The 16,787-nt window shown below is 46.7% G+C and overlaps 1 long non-coding RNA gene across 1 annotated transcript in view; it reads left to right on the top strand.

The window, feature by feature from the left end:
- The first annotated feature begins 458 nt into the window (after nucleotides 1–458).
- LOC143959448 (uncharacterized) overlaps nucleotides 459–16,787 on the top strand; it is a 47,330-nt gene continuing 31,001 nt past the window's right edge. The window contains exon 1 of the long non-coding RNA XR_013270234.1: nucleotides 459–562. This is a non-coding gene — a long non-coding RNA (uncharacterized LOC143959448). The remainder of the gene's footprint in view (nucleotides 563–16,787) is intronic.

Raw genomic sequence — 16,787 nt, forward strand, 5'->3', positions numbered from 1 at the left:
AATTTAGCTATTTATTTATTTAGCTACTAAAAGGGTAACAAGGTATAAATAAGTGACACAAATCAGTTAGAACACATAGTTTTATTAGCACTAAAGTTAAAGGCACCATGCAGATGAATTTATTTATTTAATAAAATAGACACTAGTATTGGGCAGCACCACACATACCTCTCTTTTAGACTTACCTTTATAGACTCCACCTACAGGTGGGGAAGTTGAGGTAAGGCAGCAGCCAGATTTCAGATTATAGACCCTTAGCGTGGAATTAATACTTATTCATCAATAAATATGTTCACAGTTTGCTGTGCAATGCCCTTGCCCCTGGGTTCAAATGTTCTATTGTATTGCTGGCCTACCTCCTTTCTAGTAGGGAATACTACTCTTAAATTCTTTTCAGTTTCAGATTATTTTGTTCCCGGCACCATTAAATATATTCCAAATTCTCTCTTGCAGAATGGCACCAGTTTCCATGTTTTTGACCAAGGCAGGTTTGCAAAGGAAGTTCTACCCAAGTACTTCAAGCACAATAACATGGCAAGTTTTGTGAGGCAGCTGAATATGTGTAAGTACAGAACAGAACGGAAATATTTTATGTTTTGCATGCAGTGTCTACATTCTGCGAGGAAAGGACTATTCAACGGAGGAAAGGTTGTAGAGTATGTGCACCAAAGGAAAGACTAAAAGTGTAATTGTCTAGGTGCCATGCATATTCCAGTCAATGTTTAAGGGTAGGCCCTTACATAAATTCATGTCCCCTGTAGGGCAATGCTAGTGTATGCACTATGACAATAAATCTATGGAGCCTCATGGTAGTCAATAAGTATGAATCCTAAAAATGAACTGGCAGAATGAGAGTCCCCATCTATTGGGGAATAGTGATGGACGAACTTCCGACGGGACATTTCGCGAACGCGGACCACGAACGCGGCTGATAGTTCGCGAACCGGAACATTCGCGGCGGGCCCCATGGACTTCAATGGGAGGCGAACTTTGCAAACCTACATGTCAAATTTGCAGCCACAAAATAATTAATAGCTGTGCAAACATAGTCCCACCACATGGCCAATGACATAACACATGTATGAGGTGAATCTGGGATCGACAACTACAAGCATTCTTTTTTTTTATATGGGAAATTGTTGTGACAATTCAGGACTGTGGAGCGCATGAAGGCAATGGAGGAGAGGGAAGGTCAGGGTAGGCAAAGAAGAGGGTGCAGGAGATGATCACCAGCAGCGTGACATACAGCAAAGACACCTACACCGTGATAGAGTCATCTGACAACAGCACCGTGATAGAGAGCACTGACATCAGCAGCGTGACATAAAGCATTAACACCAGCACCGTGACATACAGCATTGACAGCAACACCGTGATAGAGAGCACTGACATCAGCAGCATGACATAAATCACTCACACCAGCACCGTGATATACAGCACTGACAGCAGCACCGTGATAGAGAGCACTGACATCAGAAGCGTGACATACAGCACTGACATCAGCACCGTGATATACAGCACTGACAGCAGCACCGTGATAGAGAGCACTGACATCAGAAGCGCGACATACAGCACTGACATCAGCACCGTGATATACAGCACTGACAGCAGCACCGTGATAGAAAGCACTGACATCAGAAGCGTGACATACAGCACTGACATCAGAAGTAGAAGACGAGGCTGGACGGTGAGAGCCTGGAGTGTGGCTTTGTGTGTTCTGTTGCTCCCACTGGGCTCGGTGATGGCTGTTCATGTGCCTTCTTAAGGCGGTCGTCCCTAGGTGAGTGTTGGGCTTACCGTGACTAATGCGTTGACTGCAAAGATTGCAGATGGCAACGCTATTGTCAGCAGTGGACACGTTAAAAAAAGCCCACACTGCGGAGCCATGTGCCGGTTTCCTGGGAGCACCAGATGTGACCGTACATGGTCGATGACTCGCTCCTGATACCTTTGCCTACCCTGACCTTCCCTCGCCTCCATTATCTCAAGATTCCAGAATTTTCAGAATTTCACATATAAAAAAAGAATGCTTGTAGTTTTCGATCCCAGATTCACCTCATACATGTGTTATGTCACGGTGCTGGTGTCAGATCACTCTATCACGGTGCAGGTGTCAGTGCTCTATATCACAGTGCTGGTGCTGGTGATCATCTCCTGCACCCTCTTCTTTGCCTACCCTGACCTTCCATCGCCTCCATTATCTCAAGATTCCTGAATTTTCTAAATTTCACATATAAAAAAAGAATGCTTGTAGTTGTCGATCCCAGATTCACCTCATACATGTGTTATGTCACGGTGCTGGTGTCAGATCACTCTATCACGGTGCAGGTGTCAGTGCTCTATATCACAGTGCTGGTGCTGGTGATCATCTCCTGCACCCTCTTCTTTGCCTACCCTGACCTTCCCTCGCATCCATTATCTCAAGATTCTTGAATTTTCATAATTTCACATATAAAAAAAAGAATACTTGTAGTTGTCGATCCCAGATTCACCTCATATATGTGTTATGTCACGGTGCTGGTGTCAGATCACTCTATCACGGTGCAGGTGTCAGTGCTCTATATCACGGTGCTGGTGCTGGTGATCATCTCCTGCACCCTCTTCTTTGCCTACCCTGACCTTCCCTCGCCTCCATTGTCTCAAGATTCCTGAATTTTCAGAACTTCACATATAAAAAAGAATGCTTGTAGTTGTCGATCCCAGATTCACCTCATACATGTGTTATGTCATTGGCCATGTGGTGGGACTATGTGTGCACAGCTAGTAATTATTTTGTGGCTGCAAATATGACCTGTAGGTTTGCAAAGTTCACCATCCCTGTGATATGCTGACTTCCTCCTGGGGCTGCTTATTATGAGGGGCTTCCACCATCCCTGTACTATGCTGACTTCCTCTTGGGGCTGCTTACGGTGCAGGTGTCAGTGCTGTATATCACGGTGCTGGTGTCAGTGCTTTATATCACGGTGCTGGTGTCAGTGCTTTATGTCACGCTGCTGATGTCAGTGCTCTCTATCACGGTGCTGGTGGCAGATCACTCTATCACGGTGCAGGTGTCATTGCTGTATGTCACGCTGCTAATGTCAGTGCTCTCTAGAGGTCGACCGAAAAAAAAGGGCTTACTTGCGTTTGAAAGACCTCTGCGCAAATACCGCGTCACATAAAATATTGCAACAACCGCTATTTTATTCCCTAGGGTCTCTGCTAAAAATATATATATAATTTTTGGGGCTTATGAGTGATTTTCTAGCAGAAAATACTGGATTTTTACTAGTAAGCAACAAGTGTCAGAAAAGATTTAGTCTTTAAATGGGTAAACTGAGAACTTCTACACACAGAGTTCAGCCCATTGAAGAAGAAACATTGTATCACTTTGATCTTTTCTTGGCAGCCTGCCCAGAGAGGAGGAAAGTGCTTCACTGATGTCTTCAGGCAACTTACATTGACTTCTATCACAAAAGTCTTTTACAAGTCATAATAAACATAATGACCGAGTTGTCGTCCGAAATCCGGAATTCGTAAACAAAAGTTCGTATTCCGTACAGAATTCGGACGCACGGCAATTCGTATTTCGGATCCTCCCGAACGTACGAATTTTTGGAAATTCGTAAGAATTTGAGATTCGTACAAAACTAATCGCACATGTCTAATATATATATATACAGTGGCTTGCGAAAGTATTCGCCCTCCTTGAACTTTTCAACCTTTTGCCACATTTCAGGCTTCAAACATAAAGATATTAAATTTTAATTTTTTGTGAAGAATCACCAACAAGTGGGACACAATTGTGAAGTGGAACGAAATCTATTGGATATTTTAAACTTTTTTAGCAAATAAAAAACTGAAAAGTGGTGCGTGCAAAATTATTCGGCCCCCTTACTTTCAGTGCAGCAAACTCACTCCAGAAGTTCAGCAAGGATCTCTGAATGATCCAATGTTGTCCTAAATGACTGATGGTGATAAATATAATCCACCTGTGTGTAATCAAGTCTCTGTATAAATGCACCTGCTCTGTGATAGTCTCAGGGTTCTGTTGAAAGCGCAGAGAGCATCATGAAGACCAAGGAACACACCAGGCAGGTCCGTAATACTGTTGTGGAGAAGTTTAAAGCCGGATTTGGATACAAAAAGATTTCCCAAGCTTTAAACATCCCAAGGAGCACTGTTCAAGCGATCATTTTGAAATGGAAGGGGTATCAGACCACTGCAAATCTACCAAGACCTGGCTGTCCCTCTAAACTTTCAGCTCAGACAAGAAGACTGATCAGAGATGCAGCCAAGAGGCCCATGATCACTCTGGATGAACTGTAGAGAACTACAGCTGAGATGGGAGAGTCTGTCCATAGGACAACAATCAGTCGTACACTGTACAAATCTGGCCTTTATGGAAGAGTGGCAAGAAGAAAGTCATTTCTCAAAGATATCCATGAAAAGTCTTGTCTAAAGTTTGCCACAAGCCACCTGGGAGATACACCAAACATGTGGAAGAAGGTGCTCTGGTCAGATGAAACCAAAATCGAACTTTTTGTCCACAATGCAAAACGATATGTTTGGCATAAAAGTAACACAGCTCATCACCCTCAACACACCATCCCCACTGTCAAACATGGTGGTGGCAGCATCATGGTTTGGGCCTTCTTTTCTTCAGCAGTGACAGGGAAGATGGTTAAAATTGAGGGGAAGATGGATGCAGCCAAATACAGGACCATTCTGGATGAAAACCTGTTGGAGTCTGCAAAAGACCTGAAACTGGGACGGAGATTTATCTTCCAACAAGACAATGATCCCAAACATACAGAAAAATCTACAAAGGAATGGTTCACAAATAAACGTATCCAGGTGTTAGAATGGCCAAGTCAAAGTCCAGACCTGAATCCAATCGAGAATCTGTGGAAAGAGCTGAAAACTGCTGTTCACAAACGCTCTCCATCCAACCTCACTGAGCTCGAGCTGTTTTGCAAGGAAGAATGGGCAAGAATTTCAGTCTCTCGATTTGCAAAACTGATAGAGACATACCCCAAGCGACTTGCAGCTGTAATCGCAGCAAAAGGTGGCTCTACAAAGTATTAACGCAAGGGGGCCGAATAATTTTGCACGCCCCACTTTTCATTTTTTTATTAGTTAAAAAAGTTTCAAAAATCCAATAGATTTTGTTCCACTTCACAATTGTGTCCCACTTGTTGGTGATTCTTCACAAAAAATTTAAATTTTATATCTTTGTTTGAAGCCTGAAATGTGGCAAAAGGTTGAAAAGTTCAAGGGGGCCGAATACTTTCGCAAAGGCACTGTATGTTGCGCTGTGTCTTTAAGATTCTTTAAAGGATAAATCCACCTTTGGGAACGTGTTACATGTTCCATCCATTTTTAAGGTGAAACATGTAACATGTTCCTACTGCTGCAGCAATTCACCGTTTCCTCCTCTCCCTCTGGCAGCAGCATGGGGAGAAGTTCCCTATACTAGCTGTCACTTTTTGAAAACAGTGCGGCCGCACGGGGCTCTGCTCACACGGCTGCATTATTCCTTCACAGCACAGGACTCTGTGTGTGTGAATGATCTACAAGCATCGCCATCCTTTGTGGTACACACGGGCGGACTGTCTGGCCAACTTAGTCCGTCGAAACACATTTCAGCGGACAGTCCGCTCGTGTGTGGGCTTCAGCGGACTTTTTCAGCGTGCAGTCTGGCGGACTAAGTATTTCGGAATTTCCGTAATATTGTCCGTCAGACTTTGGTTTCAGCGGACAATCCGCTCGTGAGTAGGCTAGTTCGACGGACTAAGTATGGCGCATGCTCAGAAAGGATTTACACGGCGAAAGGTTGCATTGCTGTGTATTGGACTTCCTATTTCTAGTCCCGTCGTACGTGCTGTACACGTCATCGCGCAAACTTTCGACGGACTGTTTTGCATCCGTGTGTGGTCAAGTCCGTTCATTCGAAAGTAGGACGGACTGTCCGTTGGATTGTCTGACGGACTAAGTTGGCCAGACAGTCCGCCCGTGTGTACGCGCCTTTACACTGACAGTCTGCAGGAGACCTGCATGGTATCAGCAATCTGCTGATTGCTGGTGCCATGTTTTCCAGGCTCCAAAAGGCAAAAAAAAATTGCATTTATTTATTTGAAGTGAACTTCTCATTAACCTCCTTGGCGGTTTCCCTGAGTGTGGCTCGGGGTTAAATTTCCGCACCATTAGCGGTAACCCCGAGCCACACTCGGGATTGCATTGCAGGATCCTGGTGCAGTGTACTTACCTTGTCCCCAGGATCCTCCAATATCCCCCCCGCTGTGTCTGTGTCTTCCGCCCAATGCCTCTGTGTGCCGGGCTCCATTCCCTGCGAGCGGCGCATGGGGGTAGAGCCAAGCGGCAAATTCAAATATGTGAAAAATCATAATACATACAGTACACTGTAATCTTAATGATTATATCACTGTATGAAATGATTTCACATCCCTTTTGTCCCTAGTGCTTTGTCCAGTGCCCTCCATGCAGTTTTATATTATAAATACAGAGGAGTAGTGATGGACGAACTTCCAACGGGACGTTTCGCGAACGCGGACCGCGAACATTCGCGGCGGGCCCCATTGACTTCAATGGGAGGCGAACTTTGCAAACCTACAGGTCAAATTTGCAGCCACAAAATAATTAATAGCTGCGCAAACATAGTCCCACCACATGGCCAATGACATAACACATGTATGAGGTGAATCTGGGATCGACAACTACAAGCATTCTTTTTTTATATAGGAAATTGTTGTGACAATTCAGGACTGTGGAGCGCATGAAGGCAATGGAGGAGAGGGAAGGTCAGGGTAGGCAAAGAAGAGGGTGCAGGAGATGATCACCAGCAGCGTGACATACAGCAATGACACCTGCACCATGATAGAGTGATCTGACAACAGCACCGTGATAGAGAGCACTGACATCAGCAGCTTGACATAAAGCACTAATACCAGCACCGTGATATACAGCACTGACAGCAGCACCGTGATATACAGCACTGACATCAGCAGCGTGACATAAAGCACTAACACCAGCACCTTGATATACAGCACTGACAGCAGCACCGTGATAGAGAGCACTGACATCAGCAGCGTGACATAAAGCTCTAACACCAGCACCGTGATAGAGAGTACAGACATCAGCACCGTGATATACAGCACTGACACCTGCACCGTAAGCAGCCCCAGGAGGAAGTCAGCATAGCACAGGGATGGTGGGAGCCCCTCATAATAAGCAGCCCCAGGAGGATGTCAGCATAGCACAGGGATGGTGGGAGCCCCTCATAATAAGCAGCCCCAGGAGGAAGTCAGCACAGCACAGGGATGGTGGGAGCCCTTCATAATAAGCATAGCACAAGGAATGGTGGGAGCCCCTCATAATAATCAGCCCCAGGAGGATGTCAGCATAGCACAGGGATGGTGGGAGCCCCTCATAATAAGCAGCCCCAGGAGGAAGTCAACACAGCACAGGGATGGTGGGAGCCCCTCATAATAAGCATAGCACAGGGATGGTGGGAGCCCCTCATAATATGCACAGCAGAGGTACAGCCCAGGAGGAAGTCAGCACAGCACAGGGATGGTGGGAGCCCCTCATAATAAGCAGCCCCAGGAGAAAGTCAGCACAGCACAGGGATGGTGGGAGCCCCTCATAATAAGCAGCCCCAGGAGAAATATGACACCGCTCAACCTCTTCAAAGAGGAGGGTACGGGCATATAGTATGGTGTGCTTTTTTTGGACAAGGAAGTGAGCCAAATGAAGAAAGGTCTGTGTGCTCGATTAAAAAAATTGTTTATAGACATATACATGGTCTACTGGTCACATGTGTTGAATTCCTCCGAGATCCATGCCTCATTCATTTTTAGAAATGTGAGGTAGTTAACGCTGTCGTGAGCTAGGCGAATACGCTTATCGGTCACGATCCCCCCTGCTGTGCTGAACCTCCTTTCGGACAGGACACTGCATGAGGGGAAAGCCAACAGTTCGATTGCAAATTGGGCAAGGTCTGGCCAGAGGTCAAGCCTGCCCACCCAGTAGTTCAGGGGTTCATCACTCCTCAGAGCGTCCACATCGGCCGTTAACCCGATGTAGTCGGACACCTGACGGTCTAGGCATTACCTGATGCTGGATCCGGATGACACCTGTCGATGGGTCAGCTGAAAGAATGACCTCATATCCGAAGTCACCAACACATCTTCAAGCCGGCCTCTTCTTGCAGGCGCTGTTGGATTGGTACCCGCAACTCCTTCTCTGGGAGAGGTAATTGCTCCTCTGCCAGCGCACGCAAAAGCAGAATGCAGCATTTCTCGAAGCAAGGCCTGGAAGTGCTCCATTCTGCCAGCCCTCTGTGACGGCGGTAACATTTCCACCATTTTGTGTTTGTACCGGGGGTCTAAGTACGTTGCCACCCAGTACTGGTCCTTGACCCTCATGCTTTTTATACGGGGGTCCCTATTAAAACACTGGAGCATGAAGGCCCCATTTGCACTAAGCTGGAAGCGGTGTGGTGGCGTGGCTCCTGCTCATCATCCAGGATAATGTCGTCCTCTTCATTCTCCTCTCCCCATCCACGCACAACAGGGATCCCAGAAAGGTTTAAAGCATGCTCTTCTTGCTCCTCCTCATCCGCCCCGGCACCATCCTCCTCTGACTCCTCTTCAGACTCCTGTTGTTCACTTGTCTCAGATAGAGTAGCCCCCTCTGGGAATTCATCCAGCATTGCGACTTCCTCATCTTCCCGCTCCTGCTCCTCCACAGCTTGATCAATGACACGACGCAATGCACACTCTATAAAGAAGGCATAAGGTACCATGTCACTGATGGCGCCATGGCTGCGACTGACCAGTTTGGTGATCTCCTCAAATGGGCGCAGAAGTCTGCATGTGTCGCGCTATAGCAGCCACTGGCGCGGTGAAAAAACCCTAGCTCCCCAGAAACTGTTCTGCCGCAGAGTTCATACAGGTAGACGTTAACTGCACGTTTCTGCTGGAGCAGCCTATCAAGCATATAGGTTGAGTTCCATCGCGTCGGGCAATCGCAAATAAGACGTCTGACAGGCAGATTGTGTCGCCGCTGAATGTCAGCAAGGCGAGCCATGGCCGTGTAAGATCTTCTGAAATGGGCAGAGATTTTCCTTGCCTGCCGCAAGATGTCCTGGACCCCAGGGTATTTGACAATGAATCACTGCACGACCAAGTTTAAGACGTGTGCCATGCATGGCACGGGCGTGATTTTGCCCTGTTTCAATGCGCTAAGCAGATTGGCACCGTTGTCACACACCACTTTACCAACTGTCAAATTGAGCCGTGTTAGCCACTGATCTGCCTGTGAACGCAAAGCTGAAAGGAGTGCCGGGCCTGATGTGGCTCTTGGCTTCCAGGCACAACAGACGCAGCACGGCATGGCAACGTCTCACCTGGCATGTCGAATAGGTTCTGGGGAGCTTGGGCGGCGTAGCAGAAGAGCCGCTAGCAGCGGAAAAGGAGGAGTCAGCCGAGGAGGAGAGGGAGGAAGATGGAGTAGGAGGAGGAGGAGAAGAAGGGCCAGGCCTGCATGCAATCCGTGGCGGTAAAACCAAATCTACACGGGTGCCACGGGTTACATGCTTGACAGCCGTCAGAAGGTTTACCCAGTGGGCAGTAAAAGTGATATACCTTCCCTGCCCGTGTTTGCTAGACCACGTGTCTGTGGTCAGATGTATCTTGGCACCGACACTGTGTGCCAAAGATACATTCACTTGCCGTTGAACATGGCCATATAGCTCTGGGATGCCCTTCTGTGAGAAATACTTCCTTCCTGGGACCTTCCATTGTGGTGTTCCAATGGCCACAATTTTGCGAAAGGCCTCCGAGTCCACCAGTTTATATGCCAGTAGTTGGCGGGCTATGAGTTCTGACAAGCCAGCCGTCAACCGTTGGGCAAGAGGGTTATCCGGCGTCATCATTTTTTTTACGCTCGAACATTAGGCCCACGGAAGTCTGCCTTTTTGCAGAAAAACGTGAGCTTGGCGTGATGGAAGGTGGAGTGGAGGACAATTGTGAGGAGAGAGAAGAAGGAGAAGTAGAAGACGAGGCTGGACTGTGAGAGCCTGGAGTGTGGCTTTGTGTGTTCTGTTGCTTCCACTGGGCTCGGTGATGGCTGCTCATGTGCCTTCTTAAGGCGGTCGTCCCTAGGTGAGTGTTGGGCTTACCGCGACTAATGCGTTGACTGCAAAGATTGCAGATGGCAACGCTATTGTCAGCAGCGGACACGTTAAAAAAAGCCCACACTGCGGAGCCATGTGCCGGTGTCCTGGGAGCACCAGATGTGACCGTACATGGTCGATGACTCGCTCATGATACCTTTGCCTACCCTGACCTTCCCTCGCCTCCATTATCTCAAGATTCCTGAATTTTCAGAATTTCACATATAAAAAAAGAATGCTTGTAGTTGTCGATCCCAGATTCACTTCATACATGTGTTATGTCACGGTGCTGGTGTCAGATCACTCTATCATGGTGCAGGTGTCAGTGCTCTATATCACAGTGCTGGTGATCATCTCCTGCACCCTCTTCTTTGCCTACCCTGACCTTCCATCGCCTCCATTATCTCAAGATTCCTGAATTTTCAAAATTTCACATATAAAAAAAGAATGCTTGTAGTTGTCGATCCCAGATTCACCTCATACATGTGTTATGTCACGGTGCTGGTGTCAGATCACTCTATCACGGTGCAGGTGTCAGTGCTCTATATCACGGTGCTGGTGCTGGTGATCTTTTCCTGCACCCTGTGGTTTGCCTACCCTGACCTTCCCTCGCCTCCATTGTCTCAAGATTCCTGAATTTTCAGAATTTCACATATAAAAAAAGAATGCTTGTAGTTGTCGATCCCAGATTCACCTCATACATGTGTTATGTCATGGTGCTGGTGTCAGATCACTCTATCACGGTGCAGATGTCAGTGCTCTATATCACAGTGCTGGTGATCATCTCCTGCACCCTCTTCTTTGCCTACCCTGACCTTCCCTCGCATCCATTATCTCAAGATTCCTGAATTTTCATAATTTCACATATTAAAAAAAGAATACTTGTAGTTGTCGATCCCAGATTCACCTCATACATGTGTTATGTCACGGTGCTGGTGTCAGATCACTCTATCACGGTGCAGGTGTCAGTGCTCTATATCACGGTGCTGGTGCTGGTGATCATCTCCTGCACCCTCTTCTTTGCCTACCCTGACCTTCCCTCGCCTCCATTGTCTCAAGATTCCAGAATTTTCAGAACTTCACATATAAAAAAAGAATGCTTGTAGTTGTCGATCCCAGATTCACCTCATACATGTGTTATGTCATTGGCCATGTGGTGGGACTATGTGTGCACAGCTAGTAATTATTTTGTGGCTGCAAATATGACCTGTAGGTTTGCAAAGTTCACCATCCTTTTGATATGCTGACTTCCTCCTGGGGCTGCTTATTATGAGGGGCTCCCACCATCCCTGTACTATGCTGACTTCCTCCTGGGGCTGCTTACGGTGCAGGTGTCAGTGCTGTATATCACGGTGCTGGTGTCAGTGCTTTATATCACGGTGCTGGTGTCAGTGCTTTATGTCACGCTGCTGATGTCAGTGCTCTCTATCACGGTGCTGGTGTCAGATCACTCTATCACGGTGCAGGTGTCATTGCTGTATGTCACGCTGCTAATGTCAGTGCTCTCTAGAGGTTGACCGAAAAAAAAGGGCTAACTTGCGTTTGAAAGACCTCTGCGCAAATACCGCGTCACATAAAATATTGCAACAACCGCTATTTTATTCCCTAGGGTGTCTGCTAAAATATATATATATAATTTTTGGGGCTTCTGAGTGATTTTCTAGCAGAAAATACTGGATTTTTACTAGTAAGCAACAAGTGTCAGAAAAGATTTAGTCTTTAAATGGGTAAACTGAGAACTTCTACACACAGAGTTCAGCCCATTGAAGAAGAAACATTGTATCACTTTGATCTTTTCTTGGCAGCCTGCCCAGAGAGGAGGAAAGTGCTTCACTGATGTCTTCAGGTAACTTACATTGACTTCTATCACAAAAGTCTTTTACAAGTCATAATAAGCATAATGACCGAGTCGTCGTCCGAAATCCGGAATTCGTAAACAAAAGTTCGTATTCCGTACAGAATTCGGACGCATGGCAATTCGTATTTCGGATCCTCCCGAACGTACGAATTTTTGGAAATTCGTACGAAACTAATCACACATGTCTAATATATATATATATATATATATATATATATATATATATATATATACAGTGGCTTGTGAAAGTATTCGCCCTCCTTGAACTTTTCAACCTTTTGCCACATTTCAGGCTTCAAACATAAAGATATTAAATTTTAATTTTTTGTGAAGAATCACCAACAAGTGGGACACAATTGTGAAGTGGAACGAAATCTATTGGATATTTTAAACTTTTTTAGCAAATAAAAAACTGAAAAGTGGTGCGTGCAAAATTATTCGGCCCCCTTACTTTCAGTGCAGCAAACTCACTCCAGAAGTTCAGCGAGGATCTCTGAATGATCCAATGTTGTCCTAAATGACTGATGGTGATAAATATAATCCACCTGTGTGTAATCAAGTCTCTGTATAAATGCACCTGCACTGTGGTAGTCTCAGGGTTCTGTTGAAAGCGCAGAGAGCATCATGAAGACCAAGGAACACACCAGGCAGGTCCGTAATACTGTTGTGGAGAAGTTTAAAGCCGGATTTGGATACAAAAAGATTTCCCAAGCTTTAAACATCCCAAGGAGCACTGTGCAAGCGATCATTTTGAAAAGGAAGGGGTATCAGACCACTGCAAATCTACCAAGACCTGGCCGTCCCTCTAAACTTTCAGCTCAGACAAGGAGAAGATTGATCAGAGATGCAGCCAAGAGGCCCATGATCACTCTGGATGAACTGTAGAGAACTACAGCTGAGGTGGGAGAGTCTGTCCATAGGACAACAATCAGTCGTACACTGCACAAATCTGGCCTTTATGGAAGAGTGGCAAGAAGAAAGTCATTTCTCAAAGATATCCATAAAAAGTCTTGTCTAAAGTTTGCCACAAGCCACCTGGGAGACACACCAAACATGTGGAAGAAGGTGCTCTGGTCAGATAAAACCAAAATCGAACTTTTTGTCCACAATGCAAAACGATATGTTTGGCGTAAAAGCAACAAAGCTCATCAACCTCAACACACCATCCCCACTGTCAAACATGGTGGTGGCAGCATCATGGTTTGGGCCTTCTTTTCTTCAGCAGGGACAGGGAAGATGGTTAAAATTGAGGGGAAGATGGATGCAGCCAAATACAGGACCATTCTGGATGAAAACCTGTTGGAGTCTGCAAAAGACCTGAAACTGGGACGGAGATTTATCTTCCAACAAGACAATGATCCCAAACATACAGCAAAATCTACAAAGAAATGGTTCACAAATAAACGTATCCAGGTGTTAGAATGGCCAAGTCAAAGTCCAGACCTGAATCCAATCGAGAATCTGTGGAAAGAGCTGAAAACTGCTGTTCACAAACGCTCTCCATCCAACCTCACTGAGCTTGAGCTGTTTTGCAAGGAAGAATGGGCAAGAATTTCAGTCTCTCGATGTGCAAAACTGATAGAGACATACCCCAAGCGACTTGCAGCTGTAATCGCAACAAAAGGTGGCTCTACAAAGTATTAACGCAAGGGGGCCGAATAATTTTGCACGCCCCACTTTTCATTTTTTTATTAGTTAAAAAAGTTTCAAAAATCCAATAGATTTTGTTCCAATTCACACTTGCGTCCCACTTGTTGGTGATTCTTCACAAAAAATAAAAATTTTATATCTTTGTTTGAAGCCTAAAATGTGGCAAAAGGTTGAAAAGTTCAAGGGGGCCGAATACTTTCGCAAGGCACTGTATGTTGCGCTGTGTCTTTAAGATTCTTTAAAGGATAAATCCACCTTTGGGAACGTGTTACATGTTCCATCTGTTTTTAAGGTGAAACATGTAACATGTTCCTACTGCTGCAGCCATTCACCGATCCCTCCTCTCCCTCTGGCAGCAGCATGGGGAGAAGTTCCCTATACTAGCTGTCACTTTTTGAAAACAGTGCGGCCGCACGGGGCTCTGCTCACACGGCTGCATTATTCATTCACAGCACAGGACTCTGTGTGTGTGAATGATCTACAAGCATCGCCATCCTTTGCGGCTGTTGGTTTGCAGTTCTCAATGATCTACCACTGCGCTGTTCAGTGCTATGGTAGTTAATTGAGTCTTCTTGTCAGTGTGAAACTGCCTGGCTGTACGATGTGCAGGGCAAACAGCTTACACTGACAGTCTGCAGGAGACCTGCATGGTATCAGCAATCTGCTGATCGCTGGTGCCATGTTTTCCAGGCTCCAAAGGCAAAAAAAATGTGCATTTATTTATTTGAAGTGAACTTCTCATTAACCTCCCTGGCGGTTTCCCTGAGTGTGGCTCGGGGTTAAATTTCCGCACCATTAGCGGTAACCCCGAGCCACACTCGGGATTGCATTGCAGGATCCTGGTGCAGTGTACTTACCTTGTCCCCAGGATCCTGCAATATCCCACCCGCTGTGTCTGTGTCTTCCACCCAATGCCTCTGTGTGCCGGGTCCATTCCCTGCGAGCGGCGCATGGGGGTAGAGCCAAGCGGCAAATTCAAAAATGTGAAAAATCATAATACATACAGTACACTGTAATCTTAATGATTACATCACTGTATGAAATGATTTCACATCCCTTTTGTCCCTAGTGCTTTGTCCAGTTCCCTCCATGCAGTTTTATATTATAAATACAGAGGAGTAGTAATGGACAAACTTCCAACGGGACGTTTCGCGAACGCGGACTGCGAACGTGGCCGATAGTTTGCGAACCGGAACATTCGCGGCGGGCCCCATTGACTTCAATGGGAGGCGAACTTTGCAAACATACAGGTCAAATTTGCAGCCACAAAATAATTAGTAGCTGTGCAAACATAGTCCCACCACATGGCCAATGACATAACACATGTATGAGGTGAATCTGGGATCGACAACTACAAGCATTCTTTTTTTATATGGGAAATTGTTGTGACAATTCAGGACTGTGGAGCGCATGAAGGCAATGGAAGAGAGGGAAGGTCAGGGTAGGCAAAGAAGAGGGTGCAGGAGATGATCACCAGCAGCGTGACATACAGCACTGACACCTGCACCGTGATAGAGAGATCTGACAACAGCACCGTGATAGAGAGCACTGACATCAGCAGCGTGACATAAGGCACTAACACCAGCACCGTGATATACAGCACTGACAGCAGCACCGTGATAGAGAGCACTGACATCAGCAGCGTGACATAAAGCACTAACACCAGCACCTTGATATACAGCACTGACAGCAGCACCGTGATAGAGAACACTGACATCAGCAGCGTGACATAAAGCTCTAACACCAGCACCGTGATAGAGAGTACTAACATCAGCACCGTGATATACAGCACTGACACCTGTGCCGTAAGCAGCCCCAGGAGGAAGTCAGCATAGCACAGGGATGGTGGGAGCCCCTCATAATGAGCATAGCACAGGGATGGTGGGAGCCCCTCATAATGAGCATAGCACAGGGATGGTGGGAGCCCCTCATAATGAGCATAGCACAGGGATGGTGGGAGCCCCTCATAATATGCACAGCAGAGGTACAGCCTCAGGAGGAAGTCAGCACAGCACAGGGATGGTGGGAGCCCCTCATAATAAGCAGCCCCAGGAGGATGTCAGCACAGCACAGGGATGGTGGGAGCCCCTCATAATAAGCAGCCCCAGGAGGAAGTCAGCACAGCACAGGGATGGTGGGAGCCCCTCATAATAAGCATAGCACAGGGATGATGGGAGCCCCTCATAATAAGCAGCCCCAGGAGGATGTCAGCATAGCACAGGGATGGTGGGAGCCCCTCATAATAAACAGCCCCAGGAGAAAGTCAACACAGCACAGGGATGGTGGGAGCCCCTCATAATAAGCATAGCACAGGGATGGTGGGAGCCCCTCATAATATGCACAGCAGAGGTACAGCCCAGAAGGAAGTCAGCACAGCACCGGGATGGTGGGAGCCCCTCATAATAAGCAGCCCCAGTAGAAATATGATGCCGCTCAACCTCTTCAAAGAGGAGGGTACGGGCATATAGTACGGTGTGCTTTTTTTGGACAAGGAATTGAGCCAAATGAAGAAAGAAGGTCTGTGTGCTCGATTAAAAAAATTGTTTATAGACATATACATGGTCTACTGGTCACATGTGTTGAATTCCTCCGAGATCCATGCCTCATTCATTTTTAGAAATGTGAGGTAGTTAACGCTGTCGTGACCTAGGCGAGTACGCTTATCGGTCACGATCCCCCCTGCTGCGCTGAACGTCCTTTCGGACAGGACACTGCATGAGGGGCAAGCCAACAGTTCGATTGCAAATTGGGCAAGGTCTGGCCAGAGGTCAAGCCTGCCCACCCAGTAGTCCAGGGGTTCATCACTCCTCAGAGCGTCCACATCGGCCGTTAACCCGATGTAGTCGGACACCTGACGGTCTAGGCGTTCCCTGATGCTGGATCCAGATGACACCTGTCGATGGGTCGGCTGAAAGAATGACCTCATATCCGAAGTCACCAACACATCTTCAAACCGGCCTCTTCTTGCAGGCGCTGTTGGATTGGTACCTGCAACTCCTTCTCTGGGAGAGGTAATTGCTCCTCTGCCAGCGCATGCAAAAGCAGAATGCAGCATTTCTCGAAGCAAGGCCTGGAAGTGCTCCATTCTGCCAGCCCTCTGTG

The sequence above is a fragment of the Lithobates pipiens genome, unplaced genomic scaffold, assembly GCF_037356315.1.
Source record: "Lithobates pipiens isolate NorthernLeopardFrog02 unplaced genomic scaffold, aLitPip1_a1.2 Scaffold_75, whole genome shotgun sequence".
NCBI lineage: Eukaryota > Metazoa > Chordata > Amphibia > Anura > Ranidae > Lithobates > Lithobates pipiens.